This window comes from Protopterus annectens, chromosome 4.part1 (assembly GCF_019279795.1).
Source record: "Protopterus annectens isolate FY-2018-M chromosome 4.part1, PAN1.0, whole genome shotgun sequence".
NCBI classification, from domain to species: domain Eukaryota; kingdom Metazoa; phylum Chordata; order Ceratodontiformes; family Protopteridae; genus Protopterus; species Protopterus annectens.
Window position 1 is genome coordinate 339,463,149 of NC_056734.1, and position 21,517 is coordinate 339,484,665.

The window sequence follows — 21,517 nt, forward strand, 5'->3', positions numbered from 1 at the left end:
TTATGGGGTATGATTATGCATACAACTTACTACCACTACCAGGATTCAAACCCCTGCTGTGTGTGGTAAAAATATTACAGTTGATATCACAGTACACCGTGCTATCAGGGAATTGGTGTGAAGCATTCCAATGTTTTCTGTCTAAGTTTCCCACAGTTGTACAATATGACTGACCCGACTTCCAACATTGTTATACTGAACTTCCTACACATTTTATCTGTGTTCAACAGTGTAGGTAACACTGCTTAATACAACAGTACTATTTATAGAATGCAACACCTAAACAACATATGAAAGCAGAATGTACACAAGCACTCCAGTTATTCACAAGATATTACGCCTGTATTTACACACAACCTATATGACAGTCTTCCTGCCATATTGTCTAGTTTATTCAATACATCCCATACACAATACATTTTTATACTGGTACAACACTTTCTAGAACTGTTATATTTATTTGTTATGACAGTACATGGAAGATTATTACTAACCTGCCTCACAATGCAGCCTTTGCAGCCTAGCAGCATGGGCTTGCTGGTTTGCAGCCCACTCATCTGCAGCTGTCAGAGAGAGATACAGTGATATTTACCCATTACCTATCCATAGTATACACAAGTTAGTCATTCATTATCTATGTAGTAGAATGAGTACTTCCTCAGTGCTGGGGCATCAGCCACCCCCCACCTTGATTCTTGGATCCACTGCTCCAAGAGATCCCCCTCTGCCGCTTCAGGTCAGCATGGTGATGCCTGATCTGCTCACCAGTCTGGGGGATACCAGTGGCACTGGTGAGGTCATGAGCAAGACTGTCCCAGGCCTCCACTTTATACTGAGAGCCCTGGTACTGGCCCTGCAGTAGTCTCTGCTCATGGTGTTTTACCAGGAGCCATAACATGAATCTGGACTCCTGGGTGCCCCAGTGCTGTGCTCTAAATTGAGTGCCTTCCCCAACTCCAGCCATTCTGCCTACAGTAGAGAGCTGCAACCAGTTATGGAAAGTATTTGCACCTGTGGGGTTTAAATACACCAAATTCCCCACACTTTTCTGTGATTAGACAGTTTTGAAAAGGCTAAGCTATGGGCACACCTGCTTACCTAATGTTGGCATTGCTTATAGGGGTATACCACTGGGCAGATTGAGTTAGCCAGCCTACACATTGCTTACACCAACTAAGCTAAGATGTGCAATGCTTAGCATTGCTTAATATTTAATTTGCATTATATTTTCCTTTTGGCGTTGATTTATTTGTTACATCTTATATATGTGTCTGGTATCCGTGATTCATGTGTACGTACACTGTATGGGGTCCTGGGGACTTCAACACTTTATTACAATAACACCTAACATCTGGCCTTACTGCAGTACACCAGTTCACATATTTATGTTATGTAGCAGGTTATACAGCATCACACTGTACATAGATTCCTTTCACATGTTCAGTTTGATTTTCCTATGGTGAGGATTTGTTTGTTGAAACCTCAATCTTATGTACTGCTATTATGGCTTAGTGGTTAACTACTGTGACTGTAGTGTACAGGGTACTAGGGTAGAGCCATGTAGAGGTTGTTTATTTTGTTGCTGGGCATAACATGGGCCATTGGCTATAGAGTGATTAAGGCACTTTAAAGCAATTGTAAGCGGGTTTACGCGGGTTTGCGTGGAAGTAAGCACTGCTAACATCTGGTTATAGTTTCTTATACTCAGTTAGCTTCTAAATTGCTAAATCTGTGTAGGCAGTGCTTACCCCCACACAAATGCACTTAAATATGCTTAATAGTGCTTAAATGTGCTTACTACTGATTATTTGTGCTTAAACCTGCTTACTAATGCCTTATTCATTATGGCACTGGCACTTCACATGTGCATTTCCTGCAGTACTCCAGTTCATAAATATATGTTATTTAGTGAATTTTCAACAAAAAATATTGGTTATAATGTGGTTTTCCATGTAAAATAGACTGTGCTGCGGTGGGACTTGAACCGGAATGCCTGCTCATTGGGCAAAAGCTCTGCCCACTACACTATTGCTGTACTGCTTCATTTGCATATATCTTCCTTGTTATTCTCTTCAGCCTTTTAAGCTGCTTGAACCATAGCTAAGCGATGGGCATACCCACGCACCTATGGCTAGCTGTACTCAGATTTAAAAAAAAATAATAAAAGGAATTCTTTATTTAAATTATATGTACTGTTGCTGTTGTACACATGGGGGACTATTGGTGGGGATATGCGGACACCTATGAGCGGTCTCGCTCATTTCTTACCATTTTCTGCTGTTCTACATTGCAGGGGTGTGTTTATTCTGAGAGCTCTGCTCTCAGACATGCCCCCTGCATTCGTACACACTCCATGTAAGCCTAGGAGCTCGAGCAGCGCACCTTATTAATATGCATGGCACGCTGCTGTCCTGCTCCTAAACGAGTGCTTCCATGCAGGACTAAGCTAGTCCTGCATGAAAGATTAGTAAATCCGGGGGAGTACGTAGTTATCTTAATTGTCGTAATGAACCTACTGCTGTCTTTGTATGCAGCCATAAGATTTGCTTGCTCTCCTGTTAGTTTGTCACCCTTTTGTATACTTATTTGCTTTTGTAAACATTTTGGCTATAATCATGCACCATTTTTATGCGCATATTTGTGGATTGTCATAATTTTTCTGTTTTTTTTTTTTCTTGCCTCTAGGCTTGACTTATAACTGAAAACAGTCCTTGGACCAGTTTATTTAATTACATTAATAGAGTTGAAATGAATGACTAACTAACTAACTAACTAACTAAATACATAAATAAATACATAAAATAGGGTGACACACAGAGGCACAGTGGGCAGTGAGTGTCACCTACAGATTTTGAATATAGCATATCCTGGAACAGTAAAGAAGACCTTCTATAAAGCTGTCTTGATGGTCAAACACAGAGCTACCCTGTGTATCCAATAAATGGAAAAGAAAAAGGGTATATAGGAAAGTGGGAAAGTGGTAGAAGAGCAAGCAGAAGTAAACACTCAAGGAGAACTAATAGAAAAATTCACATTAGAAGTAAAGAAGGTAGCATTTTTTTTGTGGAGGACACAGACACTTCTCCATAGGAAGAGATAAGAGATGATACAAAAGGTATACACAAGTAAACAGGGGAAGGAGAGAGGATTAGAAATGGTAGTGAGTGCAGATAGGTTAACATTTAACAAATTTAGCATACAGATAAAAAAGGGGTAACCTGACACACAAAAGTTAGAGAGGACAAGCAATGGACAAAGGCATAGAAAGCAGACAGATGGTGTTGGGGAAGGTTGGGCAAGGAACACAGTATTGGAATGACACAGAAGGAAGGAGCAACAGCAGAAAGGGAATATGTAGTCATGCTGGCTATAGTAGGCTTCTATGATGGCCCAGTAGCAACATAAGTAAGTATTATAGTCCCAATAGCTGACAACATTAGCTGCTGTCTCCATTGGTGTCCCAATGTCTCAGGCCTGTCTCTTGGGTGAACCTGCTATTTGCAGCAAAAGACATGTCAGGTGACCAAGATTTGCAGCAAGATGACAGCTCACTTCAGCATCCAGCAAACATTACAGCTGTCACTTTGTTAGCAGAGGGAACCCTATGTTTCCTGTTTAGCTCAGGAGAGGAGCCTTTAACCCTCCCAAATCCAAGATGCAGGCTTGGAGGGAACCACCAACATGGTGTCAGTTGCAGAAATTGATGTATTCTACAGTGATTCCAGCTGCAGATCCTCTTTCTCCTCCACCAGACCTGCATATTGGAGACACAATGGGAAGAATATAATACATAATGCGTATTAAAATGATCATATAAATTGTGTAGACTGGAATGACATCCACAATATAACAACCACATTTAGTCTATGCTCCTCAACAGCTGTAATGAAAAATAAAATTGCTAAAAAGATGCACTGAAAACATCACAAAAAAATGCAACATCTCTGTCTGCTCTTCCTGAACCTCTTTCAACCATTGCTGGAGTGAAAGAGGTGGTCCCACCCCTTGCCTTTGTACCAGTGCCTGCATTGCTATCTGCAGAGCTGAAAACCTGTACTCCTTAGCAAGACATAGGCCTGGTCAGTTTTGCTGCTAGTGTCAGTGGCACAACAATTAGCACAGTGTTGGGAGACCAGTAGGATGTGGGTTCTATTCCTATTCCAGGTAAGTGGATTGCTGACATTACACTGCGACATTATGGGAATACTGAACTCCTGAGTGTGTTGTCCTTTAGATGAAACATTAAACTGCCACTTGTTTGACTTATTAGCAGCTTTGCTGGATGTAAAAGATCCCATGGAACCTACTGAAAAAATTAAAGAAAGTTCCTTGATGCTGGAATTTATCCAAATCCCTGGACAAATTTCCTGTATGAGTAGAAATGCCACTTCAGATCTCCCCTGACTATAGGCCACTACCCTAGTGGAAGTAACCAGGTCAACAAAGAAGTTATAAAACATACACACATACTCATATGTATATGCCCACTGTTACAGTCAACTGGTTTTGAAACTTACTCCTGACAGATGATTTTAGATAGACATGGACTTTTAATTCTGTAAGAGGTATTATATGTATCACATGCTCTTGTTTGTAGCTGCATTTAGGATAGAAAAATACTGAACTGCATATTCAGGAACTCTCACAATGTATATATTCAAGCCATCAGTTTCCCCTTCTTGTAATTAATTTTGCTGAATATTATAATTGCACTTTGAGTGATTTCCCATTTGGAGGTATAGAGTATCCTGAAATGATACAGGAAAGGGAAAAAAAGATTTTTGCAAATACTGGAAAATAAATGCTTTATAAGATTTAAAACAGTCTACAGGGTCTTACTGACTTACACAAATGAATTTAACGGCTTTAATTAAATTAGTTTATATTATTTCAGCACACTTTAATAATATTTAGTTTATGTTCATGAACAAAGAAAAAGTCTGTGGCTGACAAAGTTTGCTGATGACTGCAAACTGGGAGTGGTCATAGAATCTCCAAATTATATCAACATCTTACAAGAGGGTCTAACACAAACAAATGATTGGTGCCAGTCATGGCCTTAAACTCAATGCAAAAAAAATATTATCATTCCTTTTGGTAAAACCAATGCTCATGCTAACTACCACATCAATAGCAACACCTTAAGTATGGACTCAGTGGTGAGAGACGTAGGCACACAGGTTTACAGCAATCTTACCTTTGATTACCATGTCACTACAGTAGTAAGAAGGGCATTCTATATTGCTCATCTCATAAGTAAGGGCATTGCCACCAGAAAAAAAGAAGTTATAACCTCCCTATACTCTTCCATCATCAGGACAATAATTGAGTGCAACACCCCTTTTGGTATGTACCTTTTCAAGCATTTTCAGCAATTGGAGACAGCACAGAGGTTCCTCACAAGGAAAACTCAAGGTCTTCAGCATCTGTCCTATGTGGATCATCTGATATCACTGTCACTTTATTCTGTTTCATACAGACTACTCAGACATGATCTCTGCCTTGCATATAAGGCAATCTCTGACCCTGATTTATGGATATGCTGCATATAAGCAAGTCAAATAGTACACAGGTTAGTCACTCTAAAGACCTTAACCTGGTATGTGACATTAATAGAACCTGCTGGAGGAACAGATTTGTCTCCCAGAGGTTATCACACCTTTGGAACAGACTCCCACTTCATGTCAAACAGAGCATCGCATTGGCCCTCTTCAAATGCAGTCAGGATGATTGGATGGGTAACCGTAAATTCACCCCTGGGGTTCCACCTGTGTCCCTCTTGGACCGGGCAATAGGTGCTGATCATGGAATTAAGGATAGAACTTGGCTAGGCTTGTAAGGGTCCTAGGGTCATTAGCTAGAAACTTCCTATGATCCTATAATTCTATTTTCCTAATGGCTATCACTTTAATATTCCTATGCAGTAGCTGCATAGTATTAACACCATGATAAAGCTTCAGTGTGGACAGAAACACATTTACTCAGATGTCATGCAAAGTGGTGCAAATAATGCATTAGTGTGCATCTCTTTTTTATCAATAACGTTTAGGTCTTTTTACCATCTTTCACTTTACAGAACAGGATTTTTTCTCAGTAAGCCTGCAGGCAGCTTGTCCAGTCCCATACCTAGCATGTACATTTAGCCTTTCAAATAAACCTGTGTGCTTTAAGTTGAGGAAAGATCAAATTTCAGACATGTATGTTACCTGATGTAAGTACTTGTTGAATGCATTTATTCTGTAGCTGCAAAAAAAGAATAAGTAGTCTTGATCTGGTCACTGCTCAGTGAAAACTGTTCAAGCAGCATAAACTTTTTATACATGCCCAGCCAAACCTATGAGTAGACAAAGCATGAACTCTTGTGTATCATTTGCCAGAAGCTGAACTCCCCCCATCCCCCTATTTATCAGAGTTCCTATGTAGGAAATCCACTACAGAGATGAATGGAGTTCATACTTTATGTACTTGTATATACTATACATGTCCTGGCAATTAAGAGGGGCAGCAATAATTGCATATGCCTCTGATGGGACCTGCCAGGGGATACGATGAGTACTGGAATATATGTATGACATATGTAACACAATATCCGGTGATGTTATAAGATGAATAAAAGCACATACGTCATCTGCTATGACTGAAAATTCATTGATAATGTCAAGCCACGAGCAGTCCACTGACTAAAAGTTCCATGTCTTTTACATCAAATCAAGCAGAAAATGTCTCTCAGAATATTTCCTGATTCATTTTTTTAAACAGATATCAATAATTTACACAGCCACAAATGGCATCATGTGAAGTCCACTTTTGCAGGTCTCATGATAGTGCCATTAAGGTTGCAATGTTTTTTAATGACTTGTAAAAGCCCTGTCCTATACAGCTTTACACAAAATTCCCAAAATAAATTTTAGTTCTTGCCAAACATGTTTTTATCTGTAAAAAGCCATGTTCATTATCTTTGATTGTTCTGTAGGCTGCTAAAATAGTTTTAGCTTCAATCAAAAGGATCATTATGCCTAAAACATAAAACTATGCTTAATGTTTCAAACTGAGATTACATCTGAGTACTTAAAATACATTTGATATTTTTTGAAATATGAGAGCTTCCTTAAGAACCAGTATAACATCTGTACACTGTTTTCAGATCTCAGTCCAAAAGCTATTTTACAGCATTGTTCACGTTTGTTATAACAGAACATATTTGCTTTTCCTGAACCTTATCAATGCTCTTTCATGCTTCTTCCTGACAATTTTGATATATTTTATAGGCTACTCTGGTCTAAGTCTCTGGAGCATTTCCTCTGATTTTGAAATGAATTTCTTGTTTCTAAGTCACATTATTATTTTAATTGACATGCTGACAGTTTCAGTGGATTGCTTCTTGTTTCTTGGTTGAACAATTAGTTACCAGTAGCATTTGTTTGGCTTAAAGGGAAAGGGCAGAACTGAAATGTAGTTATTTCCTCTACAAGCATTCAGTCTCTGGTTTCATATTTTTACTTGCAACTCACTGTTGACTGATGTTATTCCAAAGTTAATACACCGATAATTTTTTATGAACATTGTAAAAAAAAGGGCATTTAGAAATGATCAATAATTCTTTAATCTGCTTCCAAAAGTGAGTATGACAAGAAAAAGAGAAAAAAATTATGGACCATTAACATTAATTTATGTACAGGATTTTATCTGTTACACTTGAAAGTCTGGAGACATTCTAAATGATTTGGGTATAAAATGAATGTTTAGTAAGCAGGCTTGTAAAAAATATTTGAAGTATTTATTTTCTAAATAAGTATACTACTACAGTATATTGTATCATCTCCACTAAATATATTTTCTCTGCTTAATTAGAGACGTTTTGTGAAACCAGACAACTAGTACATCACATAGCATGCTAATGATATGGTGTAATTCAAAACAAGAAATCAATTGTCTGTTGATTTCAATCCATGTTTAAATTCATAGAACTGAAAACAAAAGTTGTGTACTTGCAGGGAAAATGCTCATACAGTTGTAGGGGTAAGGGTGGACTTAATAGAACCAGAAAGCGGTTTTATAGATGAATTTATGATTTAATTAAAACTATACATAGTTATATTGTCCAGAGAACCTTAACAAGATGAAAGTACTCAACCATTTTAATTTCATGGATTTTTATTAGAAAGGCTTTTAGATATTTTATGCAGGGAACAGCTGGATATTTTCACTGGAAAACATGACTGAGCATTTGTTTTATTTATATTGATTTTTACAAATGCTGGTGGATCTGCTGAGGTTTCCGTTTGTTTCTTGATTCAAAGTTGTAATAAATAAGGAGTGCAAAATATATTAATAGGGGCATGTGCAGGATGGGAAGGCACGATATTTCATAAAAAGAGATGCGCATGTGTTATTATGCAATGCATGTAACATGCTGAGAAATGAATATTAAACAACTGCTCAGTTCACCATTTGTTTAGGTGGCACACTGACAACATTGGCATAGTTTACAATTTCAGTGTGTTTCTGTGCAGCCTTCTGACTGTAGTGGATGCCTTTGGGGAATAATGACATGAATTGTTATGGATCACACAACAGGCCAATAGAGACTGACAGAATTAAACCATGCACTACAAGGAGCAGTTCTTTGCCAGCTAATAACCTTAATCCTCTGCTCTGCCAGTCTAAAACTTAATTCTCCCCTTAAGAAGCCCATGCCATTCTACATGAAAGGAAGACTACAACACAGGAGACACAACTGTCTCATGTCAGTCAAGTATCTGATGAGCCATGAGTTGTATTGCATGTCTCATGTATTCAAAAGAGACGATAAAGCGTTGCAATGGGTTCAAGATATTTATTATACATAAACACATCAGGAACTGTAACTGGAACATGTAGTTAAGCTAACTGACTCACTTATTACTTCAAACGCACTCACATGTGCATCTTCATTCATGCCTGCATTTACACTGACTGCTGTACAAAAGGGCACTGATCTTGCACGTGATCAGTAACTTATATGCACATACTGTCTAGCTACAGTGGCTGACTAGGTATAATACACACAGTGATCTACATCCTCCCTCTTTGATTTGTTTGACATGCAGTAGGCGAACAAGATATTTTTACAAGCTAGATATCACATCAACATTTAACAACAAATAAATCCAAGTCCAAGTCGCTGTGTATTTTGGATTGGGTCTGGAAATTCTACCTGATCTAGGGACATAAAAACTCTGATTGGGTTTAGCAACAGGGATAGTCTCTGGGGATTCTTTTTCATTTGGAACTTCAGGGGTTACATCAGGATGACTTGAAGAAGGTACACTGTCCTCCAGAATTTGAACAAGTATAGAGTCATCGGCAGAGGCGATCTGCTGTGTCACTGATTCGAAGACTGGCAATATATTTCTTTGATTCCTTCTGAAATCCATTCCTTCAGACTGCATGATGTAAGATCTCAGATCTTTATGAAGGTTTTTCATGATACTCACTAAGTCATATCTTTTAGATGTTTGCATTCTCACAACTTCTCCTTGTCTTAATGGTCGAAGAGGTTTGCTGGACTTATATCGAGTACAATAACCCAACAAGTTCTCCGGTGGAGTTAGGGCGTGCACTACCGAAGTAGTGGATACTGCCAATCTCTCCCACAGGCAATACGTAGATATCACAATGAAAAACAAGCTGAAGCAATGCAAAAGTCCTTCTAGCTGATATAGATGAAATAGCTGCAACAAAATACTCCGTGCCGTTCACACCATATATTTGTTTATTTCAGATATACTTCATCAGATAACATAAAATGCAAAATACACACATCTTATATACCATACACTAATCAACACGTCATTTATTCAATCTATCAATTTAAACCTTAAGGGTCATTTATTTAAAAACACACGAACCTTATATATATAAAATATATGAAACTAATATAAATGAATCAGTTCCAAATATAAATTCTACTTAACCACTAAAACTACCTTAAACTACTCAACAAAAAATATATATATATGTAAATATAAATATAAATATAAATATGTAAACATTCCTATAGCGTAATCTATATGTATAATGTTATGTCACATACAAATATATTCTAACATATGTGCGAACACTAAAAATACATTATATGTATACTTAAATGTTTATATAGAAATACATATACTCCCTATAATACAACTTATCCAATACTAATATGTATATAAATATGTATCAAAAAATCCCATGTAACATATACAAATAGACTACCCATATTGAGTAAGCTGTCACTGTTTTCAAGTAGGTAATAAACATGTGATTGCACAATATACAAATAATTTATCACAATAAATTTTATATAAAATGATTATGCAAAAACACTGATGCAATATGATATAATGTAATATAAAACCTTCATAAGGTGTGCACATTTTCATATGATTATGAATATGTAATAAAATAGTAAGAAAGTTAAAATTAATAATTTAAAAATTTAAAAATTTATAAACACCCACCCCAAATGTTAACTATATATATATACATAATTATACATAGTTATCTACCTTTAATATTTTTTAATCTAAGTATGGGTTTTATACTACAACAATCATTAATACCAGGCCAATTATATGCATTCAACTTAATTTGCATTTTTAACTCTTCTGCATCCAAGTCATAGGTAGTAATCCTACCTTGTTTATCCTTAATAATTTGGGATGCACCAAAAAATTTAAAATGATGATTGCTATTCTGTGTAACATGCCTTGCCAACGCATTGGTGCACTTAGATTTTTTAATATCGCTCAAGTGTTCCCTAATTCTATCTCTCATATGTCTACTGGTCTTACCGTCATAAAATGCTTCACATAACTGACATATAGCTATATAAACCACATTAGTTGAGTAACAATCCAAATGACATCCAATTTTAATATTGCAATGATTGACCATAACATTCTTCCCTGTGATGTAAATATATGGGCATATGGAGCACCTACCACATTTAAAATTGCCCAATTTTCTATTTGTAACTCCCTCAATACCATACGTAGCCATCTCAAATAATTTTTTAAAAGATACGTCTTTTTTAAATATATATGTAATATTGCCCTGGAATATTCTTCCAAAACTATTGTCCGTATCCATTATTTGCCAATTTTTATCAATTATTTTCTTAATAATATAAGTAATATCGTTATACGTTGTTATATAAAAGGGAATAAAACTTAAATCAAAATTTCTATTTAAATGCCGCTCACTTGTCACATTGTCTTCAGACATGAAACCACTAATAATAGCTTTATAAACACCTGTGTCCCTCTTAATCTTGACCTCATTTAAAACATTTTTACACAACTCATCTGGGTACCCACGATTAATGAACAAAGACATCATAAAATTTAATTCATCATAAAATTTATCCTTGTTGCTCACCATTCTTGCTGCCCTGACCATCTGGCCCTTAAATATGGCCCTTTTCTGATGGTCAGGGTGCCAACTTGCATAATGCAAGTATGAATTTGAAAAGGTTGACTTTCTAAAAATGTCAGACTCCAATTTCCCACTATTTCTATCAACTGTGAGTCTAACATCTAAGTATGTAATGGTGTCTTTATTTATCTCATGTGTAAATGACAAAAACCAAATACTACTATTGATGTACTCAATAAAAACCTCTAATTCAATTTGCTCCCCTTCCCAAATGAAGAACAAATCATCTAAAAATCTTGAGTAAAATTTTACATGAGTAAAAAAATCAGTTTTAAACAAGTAATTTTGTTCCCAGAAAGTCATAATAAAATTATAGCCACACCATTGACCTGTCTATAATAATTCCCCTCATAATATATATAGTTATGTCTTAAAACCAACTCCATGAGTCTGATAAACATATTAATTTGAACCTGGTCAAACAAATTAGTTTCAAATAACTGCTCTTCCAACCATTCCAATCCTGTTTCGTGCGGTATTACCGTGAACAGGTTATTAACATCCATTGTAACAAATATATGATTAGAATTAAATGTAAATGAACTTAATTTTCCTAAAAATCCAATCCTTTAATACATGGGTAAACTTTGCCATTCCTTCTTAAAATGATGGTCTAAATACTGACTAATAAAGCCTTATTTCTCTTCCCGTCCACTATGGGTCTAAACTGTAAGTTATCCAGACCTTTATGTATTTTTGGTATTCAAAATACCGCTCACAACAGGACATTCATTAACTTTCTGTCAATTCTCCCTGGTATAACATATCGAGTGCCATGTCAATTCTCTTATTTGCAATATAAATTTCATTTAAACTAACCTCCTCATAGGAGTCCCCTAACAACATTGATGTCATATATGTAATGTAGTCATTCTTGTCAACCACAACAACCCCACTACCCTTGTCGGGCTTCATGATTCCTATATTTTTATTACTCAAAATCTTATTCAAAGTGTCCTGTTCTTTAGTGGTCAAATTAGTATTGAAAGGTTTTTTGTAATCAGAAAAAAACTGTCTCACTTCCATTTCACATAATCTTTCAAACATTGCAACCTTATCATTCATAGGAGGATTATATACACTAGGTTTTGTAAGTCTACCTAACTCACCATTATAATTTGTACTTTTACCCTGAAATTGAATTTTTAAATTCACTTTACGTGAAAAAAGTTTTAAATCCAATAACGTATTAACTAACTTCCCTTTTCTACATGGTACGTAATTAAAACCCTTTGAGAACAAATCAACTGTATTGATATCAAATACGGTGGAAGTATAATTGTATAACTTATAATCCCCTTTGGTATTGCTAATTACAAGCGGGTTAAGAAATACTACATTGTCAACCAAGGTGTGTGAGCTCACAAGTACATTATCACTCATTTCACAACTAATAAAAGTTCTTCCACACAATGAATCATTATTAATGCTAAACTGTGAGTTCGATATATCGACCAAATCATTACATACATTTGTATCAAACACCTGTGCTTCCATGTTGTATATATTCTGTGACACATTTGTTTGTACCCCATCGACGCTAACGTTATTAAGTTTACCTTGTTCACAAGACATAAACATATCATGCTGTACATTCATTGATGCTGCATCAGTATAAACATTAAAATGAAGGCCTTCTTCAGAAGGAATATCATATATAGACATGTCCCACAAACATTGGTCAACGGTGTTATACACATCCAGTTTCTTTAATAGATTGTCACTGTCTCTGTTGCCGTCAGAGTTATGTTCCCCTTTATCAAATGAACCCAAGCCAGTCGTCATATTGTCCGCATGATAGTCACCCAAAGTTCTTTCGCCCGATGCACAAATATGGGTATTAGTCATGCTTGATTGCATAACAGTCATTCCTTCATCATATATAATATAATTAGATGTTGTAAATGATGGTGTGACATGTGTGTGTTCATTATAACAAACACTACTCGCGATACGGTTCTGCCTCAATTGGTTCCAGGACGCCACTCAGTACCTCCAGGCATTTTTGAAACTGTTGGGGTTTGGTATAATTACCATCTCTTTCGATATGAGATGTATGTTGATTTCTAATTCTCTCTCACCACATCCTCCCTGTCATCTTCCACCGAATGTTCCCGTGCTAAACCTCCTTGGTCGTCACAGGAAGTGAAGTCATCCAGCTCATCGAGATTACCACTTCTCTGACGCGTTGAACCATTGCCATGGTTACCTTCTGTTTTCTTAGATTTTGGATATACGTGCCCCAACTGATAGATTTTTTTATCCCTCTGAATTTTTTTGTTCTTTTTCAAATAAATGTTGTCACAACTACGATCAATATCTTTTATTATATTGACATAATCTGTATAAATTTGCTCAAATATTAAGTCCTGGCTTATACTCTGATTGAGAGACTCCAGTTCACTCAACAAATCATCGATTTTTATGGAATTGTATTTAATCATAATTTCCATGAGTTCCAAGCCAGTTTTGTTAAAAAGTTCATGTAAATCCTTAAGCATATCTTGCTGCGAATCACAACCATTGGGGTATCTCCAAAGTCTTAACCCCTTGGGAACCATCCCTAGTTCAATGTTCCTCCTTAAATATGCATTTTCCATTTGTGTTCGCTTAAGTTTAAATAACTTTCGCTCAAAGTCTCTAAGCATTTCTCTCATGGGTTTATGACTATGCACATCCCTGTTGTTTGTAGTGGTTAAGTCATTACTAAATGAATATTTATGAGTCTTCCATCCCTCACAATTGTACAAAACAACGGAGGTAGTATTGACTAAAACCTCCTGTCTGCTACTGTGGAAATTATCCAAATTCGGGTTGGTTTTGCTACCCATAGCTGTTTCATGTTGTATTCTCTCATCGGACATCAACTTATTGATCAGCACGGAATGCTCCTTTAACTGATCCTTAACTTGCCTGAGAAGATCCATAACATCAGCGGTGCCTCCCTCCAGCTCCATACGGAACAGCCGCAAACTAGTAATATAAATAACCCAACACACCCAACAAGGTGGGAGTTAGGTTGCACTATCAAGTAGTGGATGCTGATATAGATGAAATAGCTGCAACAAAATACTCCGTGCCGTTCACACCATATATTTGTTTATTTCAGATATTACCTAGGTTTCGTCCGCGACCCGGACTTCATCAGATAACATAAAATGCAAAATACACACATCTTATATACCATACACTAATCAACACGTCATTTATTCAATCTATCAATTTAAACCTTAAGGGTCATTTATTTAAAAACACACGAACCTTATATATATAAAATATATGAAACTAATATAAATGAATCAGTTCCAAATATAAATTCTACTTAACCACTAAAACTACCTTAAACTACTCAACAAAAAATATATATATATGTAAATATAAATATAAATATAAATATAAATATGTAAACATTCCTATAGCGTAATCTATATGTATAATGTTATGTCACATACAAATATATTCTAACATATGTGCGAACACTAAAAATATTATTATTAGTGGTTTCATGTCTGAAGACAATGTGACAAGTGAGCGGCATTTAAATAGAAATTTTGATTTAAGTTCTATTCCCTTTTATATAACAACGTATAACGATATTACTTAAATTATTAAGAAAATAATTGATAAAAATTGGCAAATAATGGATACGGACAATAGTTTTGGAAGAATATTCCAGGGCAATATTACATATATATTTAAAATGGTATTGAGGAGTTCCATATGCCCATATAAGAATGTTATGGTCAATCATTGCAATATTAAAATTGGATGTCATTTGGATTGTTACTCAACTAATGTGGTTTATATAGCTATATGTCAGTTATGTGAAGCATTTTATGTCGGTAAGACCAGTAGACATATGAGAGATAGAATTATGCACCAATGCGTTGGCAAGGCATGTTACACAGAATAGCAATCATCATTTTAAATTTTTTGGTGCATCCCAAATTATTAAGGATAAACAAGGTAGGATTACTACCTATGACTTGGATGCAGAAGAGTTAAAAATGCAAATTAAGTTGAATGCATATAATTGGCCTGGTATTAATGATTGTTGTAGTATAAAACCCATACTTAGATTAAAAAATATTAAAGGTAGATAACTATGCATAATTATGTATATATATATATAGTTAACATTTGGGGTGGGTGTTTATAAATTTTTAAATTTTTAAATTATTAATTTTAACTTTCTTACTATTTTATTACATATTCATAATCATATGAAAATGTGCACACCTTATGAAGGTTTTATATTACATTATATCATATTGCATCAGTGTTTTTGCACAATCATTTTATATAAAATTTATTGTGATAAATTATTTGTATATTGTGCACAATATTTACGAAATCACATGTTTATTACCTACTTGAAAACAGTGACAGCTTACTCAATATGGGTAGTCTATTTGTATATGTTACATGGGATTTTTTGATACATATTTATATACATATTAGTATTGGATAAGTTGTATTATAGGGAGTATATGTATTTCTATATAAACATTTAAGTATACATATAATGTATTTTTAGTGTTCGCACATATGTTAGAATATATTTGTATGTGACATAACATTATACATATAGATTACGCTATAGGAATGTTTACATATTTATATTTATATTTATATTTACATATATATATATTTTTTGTTGAGTAGTTTAAGGTAGTTTTAGTGGTTAAGTAGAATTTATATTTGGAACTGATTCGTTTTATATTAGTTTCATATATTTTATATATATATAAGGTTCGTGTGTTTTTAAATAAATGACCGGTTTAAATTGATAGATTGAATAAATGACGTGTTGATTAGTGTATGGTATATAAGATGTGTATTTTGCATTTTATGTTATCTGATGAAGTAAATAAACAAATATATGTATTTTGTTGCAGCTATTTCATCTATATCAGCTAGAAGGACTTTTGCATTGCTTCAGCTTGTTTTACCGGAGAACTTGTTAGGTTTGCTGGACTTATCGTAGTACAACTTTTGTGACTGACATTTTCTTAAAAGTTGAGCTTTGACCATTCTGTTGTTTTTTGCATTTGGTACTAACAATTGTTTACTGATCTGCAAAGTTGTTCTTGTCTGTCTGGACATTTATCTTTGAGCAGATAAGCCAAGCAAATTATCTCGAGGCATGTTTCTGAAATTGAGTAAGTTAAGAAAAACATCGGTACCATCTGTCTTGGAGTTCTCCAACAAACATTTTGCAGTTTGAGCTGCATGCTCAGGTAATCCATTGGACTGTGGATACTCAGGACTACTAATAACATGGACAACATGGACAAAGTCCCAAGACCCAGCAAATTTCTTGAACTGCTGACTTATAAACTGTGCACCATTGTTAGAAATGGTTTGTGCAGACTACCATGGACAGAAAAATGTCTCTTCAATTTAGTAATGACTGTGCTGGAAGTTAAGTTATAGATAAGGTCAATTTCAAGCCAATTTGAATAAGAGTCTACTAAAACTAAGTAATGCTGACCATTTCATTTGAAAATATCAGTAGCACCTGTCAACCATGGTAATTCAGGAATCTGGCTTAGATTAAGTGATTCTTTTTGTTGGTGCAATTTCGTACTATTGCAAATTGAACACGCTAGAGTTTCCTTCTCTATATCTTTTGACACAGAAGGCCAACATACTATGCCTCTTGCCCTTCTTTTGGTTGAATCAGTACCTGGTTGACCATGATGCAAAGCTTTAGGAAATACCCCTTGAGGACCCTTCATGATGATTCCATCTTCCATCATGAGTTAATCTCGCTAAGGAAAATACTGCTGTATGTCAAGTGGTAGACTGGTTTGATGTGCTGGCTGTTCAGCTTCTGCAGAATTGGGTCTGAAGCTGTGTGATTTCTCAGTTCATCAAGGCATGACAATGGAAACTTTCTGACTTCTATGACTCCGGAGTCTGCTTTCATGCTGTTCTGTTATTTGTCTGGGTGCTCATGACAAACCATTTTCAAGGTATAGATACTGGCCTTTTGTATAGACTATATTGAAATTGTACTTTTTGCAATTTTAATATCATGCATTGCAGGCATGCTGGGGCTGTATATAATGGCTTTTTCAAAATAGTCACTAGAGAGTGATGATCAGTCTCTATTTGCATAGGTCTTCTATAAATATAATCATTGAACTTTGAACATGTGAACACTGCTGCCAAAAGCTGTTTTTCTATTTGTGCATAATACATCTCTGTTTAAGTTAAAGTTCTGGATGCATAGGCTACTGGTATGCCTTTCTGAAGACATGCTGTGCCAAGATCATACTTTGAAGCATCACACAAAAGAGTTACCAGTTTATGAGCATTATAATATCTCAATGTGAGTGGACTAGCAATTTTCTTCTTTAGAATATCAAATGCTCTTTGTTGTTGTTCCAGCCAAGACCAGGTTACATTTTTGTGTGTCAACTCACATAAGGATGCTGAAAGCTCATTCAAATCTGGGATGAACTTTCTTAAATAGTTGACCATACCAAAAAAATGTTGTAAAGATTTGACATTTTCTGGAACTGGTATCTCATGAATTGCTGCTTGCTTAGATAGATCTTGCTGTAAGCCAGAATTGGTAAACAAGTCACCCACATAAGTAACTTCTTTCAGTTGGAATTTACATTTCTGAGGATTTAGTTTAAGATTGATTTCACTTGCATGGTCTAGAACTTTCATGAGATTTCTATCATGCTCATCTTCAACATTGCCCCCTACAATAATGTTGTCTACTGTGATAGAACATGGATAACCAGAAACAATTTGTTCCATTGCACATTGAAATACTTCATTGACAGGATTTACCCTAAATGGCATTCTCAAAAATCTGTATCTTCCAAATGATGTACTGAAAGTGGTTAACAGTGAAGATTTGTGATCCAGTGAAATTTACCAAAAGGAACTTGTTTCATCTAAGACTGAAAAAAATAGTGGCATTTGGCATGAGAGCAGCTACTTCTTCTACTATAAGCATCAGATGATGAGGACATTTAAGTGCTTTATTTAAGTCTTTTGGATCAATACATATTTGAATATCATCTGAGCTTTTCTTATGAGCTATAGCCTTGAAGGATACCAATTCAGACAGTTCTTCTACTGGAGTAAGGGCACCTAAATTCACTATTTTGTCAAGTTCTGCTTTTACTTTGCTCTGCATTACAACTGGAATTTCCCTTGCTGGTATGACGACATGGCTTACTTCATGTTTTAATTTCATGGAATATGTGACTGGAAGTTTGCCAAGCTCATCTTTGAAAATATCAGCGTATTCACAGAAAATATTCTGAGTAAAACTATCAGTGTTCATACTTATATTCATAGAATAATACTAGACTAACTGCCCTTGTGAGCCATTTTAAGCCTAGCCAATTATCCTATGTGAGAATCAAACAGTGACCCTTACGTCTCTAAGATAAACACCTTAACCATTATGCCAACTACCCACTTCTTTATTAAGTGAAACCAATTCCATTCTCAAACTGTCTTTGAGGCCTAACAGTGACTGCGCATGTCTTTTGACAATGTAAAACTGCAAATCATAGCTGTTTCCAGCAGTGGGAACTACTGCACCATCAGTCTGGATCTCTTCACCATGATAAGCAACTAGTTTTGCATACTTTGTTGAATCAAGTTTCGCACCATTTCTTACTTTTACAAACATTTGTGCTGATAAAACATTGCACTTAGATCCAGTGTCTACTTCAAGCTCTACAGGTTTCCCATTAATCCTTACAGTACAAAATAGCTCACTCTTTGCTGGCAACTGATAGTCTACTGTATTAACTGTTTCCCTATCACACAGACACCATCAACATTAAAAGTTTGCTCACAGATCTCTAGCTGATCTACTTGCTTCTTTGGATACTCTATTTTACTAAAAGGATGCAGCACCTTAGTCTTGCAAAGCCTTTTGAAATTATTCCACTTTTTGTATTTGTGACATTTCTGACCAAAAGCTAAGTACATCTCTCATTTAGGTTCATGACTGCCTCCACAATTATGACAACTAACAATAAGGTTGTTTGCTGAGGCTCCATTTGGTTTATAGATAAGGCTGGATATTGCCACACCCTCTGGGTTATATTTCTTTTTATTTTAACTCGCTGTTGTACACAATCAACATTCACATTGATAGATACTGTATACATGCTTTTTTCATTCATAGGCATATTTGTGTGCTTTTCTGTAAGCTCATGTATCTGATAAATCTCTTTGTTTTTTCTCAATGTTAAATCACTATCTCAAAACAAAATCTTTCTCACAGCATCATTATTAACACCACACACAAATCTATCTTTTATCAACTCATCTCTTAGATCAACAAATCTGCACATTTCAGCTTTATTTCTCAAGTGAGTAATATCTGCTGCTATAGTTTCACCAAGCTTTTGATTTCTTGTGTAAAATATGTGCCTTTCCATTGTAATATTAATTTGAGGGTTCCACATTTCTCTAAATTTACATTTTAAGCACTAAGGGTCTTCCTGCATTTCAGCATTTATCACAATATGGTGGTTCCCCCTCCCCTGTATACACGTTAGGTGCATACACAAATGAACGTTCCCTTTCAATGGCTTCTGAATCAGCTAAATTAAGCAGTATAAATGCTCTCATATGTGTGTCTTTATCAGAAAATGCAGCTTGTATGAAAATATCATATTCTTGCTCAAACACTCTCCAATTCTCAGCAATATTATCAAACACCAGCAGTCCAGGTCTATGAAATCCCTCTGCCATAACAACAACACTTGTTTAAATATAAGCATAGACTAGGTACTTGTAATTATGCCCAAAAAAGACAACACTCTCTCTCAAATGACTTTAATTTAACACTGCAAACACTGCAAACATTCCAGAAATGTTGGATACTTTGAATAGCTTTAGTTAATACAAAAAGTAGTACATTGTGAAGACATGCAGTCTTTTTAGCTTTTTCATACATTCTAAACACTTTGGAAATTATCTCAAACACTTTTGTAATTATTTTGAATACTTTTATCAGTATGTCACAATTTCAGGCATTTCTTTTATCTCGGTAATTATTTTGAACATTTTGAATGCCTCGTCACTTGTTCAACTACTGAAAAATTATTTAAATAAGTTTAAATACTTTTGAATGACCACTGACCTGTTTGCGAGCTCACCCCTGTATATTTCTCCAATTATAACTTTGTTCCTCATGGTTTGTAACTTGCTTCCACTTCGGATGCCATTCTGTCACCATGTTGCTTGTCTCATGTATTCAAAAGAGACAATAAAGCATTGCAATGGGTTCAAGATATTTATTATACATAAACACATCAGGAACTGCAGGTGGAACATGTACTTAAGCTAACTAACATACTTATTCCTTCAGACACCCTAGCATGTGTACCTCCATTCAATCATTCATGCCTGCATTCACTCTGACAGACTGTATAAAATGGCACTGATCTTGCATGTGCTCAGAAATAGACATGCACTAGCTATCTGACTAGGTACAATACATACAATGATCTACAAGTTTTTCATTCACTATACACATCTTTTACAGATGAACTAAGGCCAACAAAATATGGCTTTTTAATTGCTCTGTCATTCCCTTGCATTACCTTTGTCATGTTTGCTAAGACTATCTTTAACCCTAATCCTGTCCCTATCCACAACTCTACACATTAGGGTACTAAACATACTTTTCCTAAAAGTGCCACTAAACAAGACACTCAGGCACTTAAAAATGTGCAATCATACACATACACACACACACACACACACACACACACACACACACACACACACACACATGCACGCACATGCACACGCACACACACGCACACACACACACACACATGCACACACACACACACACACACACACACACACACACACACACACACACACACACACACACACACACACACACACACACACACACATTCTCACTATAAACATACCAATACCTAAGCAGACCAACACATTTGTCCCCTACCCTAGCCCATACTCTCATCAAATCCACAAACACTAGTGTATATAACTATTCACTATATCCTGATCCTGAAATGTTCATCACAAATGA